This window comes from Dasypus novemcinctus, chromosome 25 (assembly GCF_030445035.2).
Source record: "Dasypus novemcinctus isolate mDasNov1 chromosome 25, mDasNov1.1.hap2, whole genome shotgun sequence".
In the NCBI taxonomy this organism is placed as follows: domain Eukaryota; kingdom Metazoa; phylum Chordata; class Mammalia; order Cingulata; family Dasypodidae; genus Dasypus; species Dasypus novemcinctus.
Window position 1 is genome coordinate 893,004 of NC_080697.1, and position 4,576 is coordinate 897,579.

At 41.0% G+C, this 4,576-nt stretch overlaps 1 non-coding gene across 1 annotated transcript; it reads left to right on the forward strand.

Annotated features, from left to right (window-relative positions):
• The first annotated feature begins 2,678 nt into the window (after positions 1 to 2,678).
• LOC131276031 (U1 spliceosomal RNA) lies at positions 2,679 to 2,840 on the forward strand. The gene has a single exon (XR_009183518.1). It is a non-coding gene; the product is annotated as a U1 spliceosomal RNA (small nuclear RNA).
• The last annotated feature ends 1,736 nt before the right edge of the window (positions 2,841 to 4,576 follow it).

Genomic DNA, 4,576 nt, shown 5'->3' on the forward strand with positions numbered 1-4,576 from the left:
GATAGACACATTACCTGGAGCCCTGTAGGTGACTGGGGAAAGGGTTTTCAGACAGAAAAATGAGAGGAGCTCAGCTATCATATTTCTGAATATCCACAGGTAACACTATTTTATGTGCAACCCAAGATGTAGGTTTAATTTTGCCCCACGGAAATATGACCTGGAAATTCTCCATGACTGAATTAAATGTACTTTGATTTCAAGGTGGAGAAGTCCCATGAGGATGTTCAGAGGACTTGGCGGCCCTAACAGTCATGCAGGTGTCACTAGAGCACATTGATGGGAACCAAATTTAAAGGTTCTGCTCTCCAGGACATAAGCAACTTTCTCTCCTCACTATTTCACTCATGTACATTTCTACTAAATTGTGTCTTTTCTTGTAATTCATACTAATTTTATAGAGGGAGAGGGAGAAGGGATTCTACAATAATGCAGTTTTCAGAGATGGGGCAATGATGGATTATGACATTTCCAATGAAATTATTTTGTTGACGAGCATTCAGAACTGCATGAAGCACACAGTGAAATTGAAAGATGAGATTTTCACATTTTCTGAGTAATGAGGATAAAAACAGTTTAAACAGAAAAATAGAAAATCAGCTTCTCCAAACGAAGAAAGATGGAAATTAACAGCAACATCAAAAATCACATTTTGGGAGAGGTGGGGCAAGATGGCATCTGAGTGAGTACACCTCATAATCTCTCCTGCAAAGCTGGAGAAGCAGCTGAGTAGGCTTGGAGTCCTGCTGGACCGGGATGTTTCGGGTGTTTGCAGGGCAGGAGGTGTCTGTACATCAATCTGGTGGGATGGTGACAGAGGAGATTCTTGTAAGAGGTAGAATTCTGGGTCTCCTTCACAGAGGTCGGGGTTGTGGGCAGGACCTTTCCCCCTGAGCACGGCAGCCCAGCAGCAGTGATTCCTAAAGGCTTTGCTGTGCTGAGGAGTTCCCAAGCACTGAGCAGGCTGTTTTGGGGGTTTGCAGGATGGGAAGTGTCTGGAAGTCGATTCAGTGAGACAGTGATGGAGGAAATTCTTGTGAGAGGTAGAATTTTGGGTTTCTGACTTGGAGGTGAGAGGTTCTGGCTGGAGCCCCTGCCCCTAGGGCTGGTGGCCAGGCTGTGGTGATCCCTGGGAAATTTGTTGTGTGGGGTGTTCCCAAAATTTGAGCAGGCTGTTTTGGGGGCTTGTAGGGCAGGAAAGGTCTGGATGTCGATTTGGTGACACAGTGACAGAAGAGATTCTTGCAAGAGGTGGAATTTTCGGTTTCTGACACAGAGGTCCAGAAGTTCCAGGCAGAACCCCTCCCCCTGGGGCTGGCAGCCCATCCACAGAGGTCCCTGAACTCTTTGTAGTGCAGCGGCACCCCGGAGGCTTTTTCGGGGACTTGCAGGGCAGGAGGTGTCTAGATGTCGATTTAGTGAGACAGTGACAGAAGAGATTCTTGTGAGAGGTGCAATTTTGGGTTTCTGACTCGGAGGTCAGTAGGCCCTTCTTTGGAGCTGGTGTTTCTGTGTGATGGAGCTGGACTCAGATGGGACTCTTTTCACAAGCCTTTCATGCTACTTTACTGGAACTGTAGTTGGTGCTGGGGTTTAAGATATAACTAGGGGATTTGAATCTCTGGACTGACAATATGATAGCCAGGCCCTGAGCCTCAACAGACTTCAGCTCCTACACTCTGATTTATTGGACTTACCCCACTCAGCTAACATGGAGTTGAAGAATGTCAACAACCACACAATGGAGCCTAGACTGCCTACAACTGAAAGCAGGAGGATTTCATCCAGTATTCATGTGGAATCTAAGCCCCCTCTTGACATAGATGTGGAATGGACACAACCAAACCAAGGTCCACAGGAAGGGGGAATACAGTAAGAATTAGAGTGGACTTAATGATATTCTCTTCATGAACAATTGTGATTAATAATCGAGAAAATGTGGCATTGGTGTGGAAAAGTGGCCATGGTGGCTGCTGGGTGCGGGGAATGGGAGGAAGAGATGAGATGTGGAGGCATTTTTGGGACTTGGAGTTGTCCTGAGTGGTGCTGCAGGGACAATTTCCAGACATTGTATGCCCTCCCAAGGCCCACTGGATGGAACGTGGGAGAGTGTGGGCTATGGTGTGGACCACAGGCCATGGGGTGCAGCGATGCCCAGAGATGTACTCACCAGATGCAATGGATGTGTCATGATGATGGGGGAGAATGTTACTGTGGGGGGAGTAGTGGGGTGGGGGTGGTGGGGGTGAATGGGGACCTCATATTTGTTGAATGTAATATTATTTTTAAAAATGAATAAATAAAATTTAAAAAAATTGAAAAGAAAAAAAACAGAAAAAAAAGAAAAAAAAAGAAAGCACTTGAAAAGATAAACAAAACCAAGAACTGGTTCTTTGAGAAGATCAATAAAATTGACAAACCCTAAGTGAGACTAACAAAGAAAAAAAGAGAGAAGATGCGAATACACAAAATAAGAAATGGGAAAGGAGATACCACCACTGACCCCACAGAAATAAAGGCTATCGTAAGAGGACACTTTGAAAAACTATATTCCAACAAAAATGACAATACAGAGGAAATGGACAAATTCCTAGAAACACATAAGCAGCCTACATTGATGAAAGAAGAAATTGATGATCTCAACAAACCAATCACAAGTCAAGAGATAGAATCAGTCATTAAAAACCTCCCAACTGATACCATGATCACGAAGGTGGTTTTCCCAGGGCAAGGCTTATCCATGGCACTCTGGATGTGCTGACCCCTGTGATTTCCCCAAATGCGGGAAACTCGACTGCATAATTTGTGGTAGTGGGGGACTGCATTCGCGCTCTCCCCTGTGAAAAAACAAAAACAAAAAACAAAAAAAAAACCTCCCAACTGAGAAGAACCCAGGGCCAGACAGCTTCACAGGTGAATTCTACAAAACATTCCAGAAAGAACTAATACCAATTCTAATGAAACATTTCCAGAAAATGGAAACAGAAGGAACATTACCTATCTCATTCTATGAGGCCAACATTACTCTAGTACCAAAGCCAAACAAAAATACCAGAAGAAAGGAAAATTACTGACAAATTTCTCTAATGAACTTAGGCGCAAAAATCCTCAACAAAATACTTGCTAACCTTATTCAACAACACATTAAACGAATTATACACCATGACCAAGCGGGATTCATTCCTGGTATGCAAGGATGGTTCAACATAAGATAATCAATCAATGTAATACACCATATAAACAGATTGAAGGAAAAAATCACATGATTATATCTATAGAGACAGAAAAAGCATTTGACAAAATTCAGCACCCTTTCTTTTTAAAAACACTGCAAAAGATTGGAATCCAAGGAAATTTTTTGAACATGAGAAAGAGTATATATGAAAAACCCACAGCCAACATTGTTTACAATGGTGAAATAAAAAAATCCTTCCCTCTAAGACCAGAAACAAGACAAGGATGCCCACTACCACCTCTTCTATTTAACATTGCCTTAGAAGTACTTGCTCGAGCACTGAGGAAATAACCAGATATAAAAGGCATTCAAATTGGAAAGGAAGAAGTAAAACTTACATTATTTGCAGATGACATGATCCTATACATAGAAAACACTTAGAGGTCGGAGGCAAATCTTCTAGAATTCAGAAATGAATTTAGTAAAGTTGTAGGTTATAAGATCAACGTGCAAAAATCAGTAGCATTTCTGTACACCAATAATGAGCAGGATCAGGAGGAAATCAAGAAACAAATACCATTCACAATAGTAAATTAAAAAATCAAGTATTTAGGAATAAATTTAACTAAAGATGTAAAAACCTTATACACTGAGAAATATACAAGATTGTTCAAGGAAATCAAAGAAGACCTAAATAAATGGAAGAATATTCCATGTTCATGGATAGGAAGACTGAATATTATTAAGATGTCTATCCTACCAAAACTGATCTACACATTCAATGCAATCCTAATAAAAATCAACACAGCCTTCTTTAAGGAACTAGAAAAACTAACTATGAAATTTATTTGGAAAGGAAAGAGGCCCCAAATAACCAAAGACATATTGAAAAAGAAAAATGAAATTGGAGGAATCACACTATCTGACTTCAAAACATACTACAAAGCTACAGTAGTGAAAACAGCATGGTATTGGCATAAGGAGAGACACACAGACCAATGGAATCGAATTGAAAGTTCTGATATAGAACCTCATATATATAGCCATATAATATTCAATAAAGCCACCAAACCATCTCAACTGGGAGAGAATGGTCTATTCAACAAATGGTGCCTGGAGAACTGGGTATCCATATGTAGAAGAATGAAAGAGGATTACCATGTCACACCTTATACAAAGATCAACTCTAGATGGATCAAAGACCTAAATATAAGAGCCAAGACCATAAAGACCTTGGAAAGCTGTGCAGGGAAACATCTACAAGACCTTGTAATAGGAAATGGCTTCATGAACATCACACCAAAAGCACGCGCAGTAAAAGAACAAATAGATAAATGGGACTTCCTCAAAATTAAAGCCTTCTGCACCTCAAAGGAGTTTGTCAAGAAAGTAAAAAGGGAA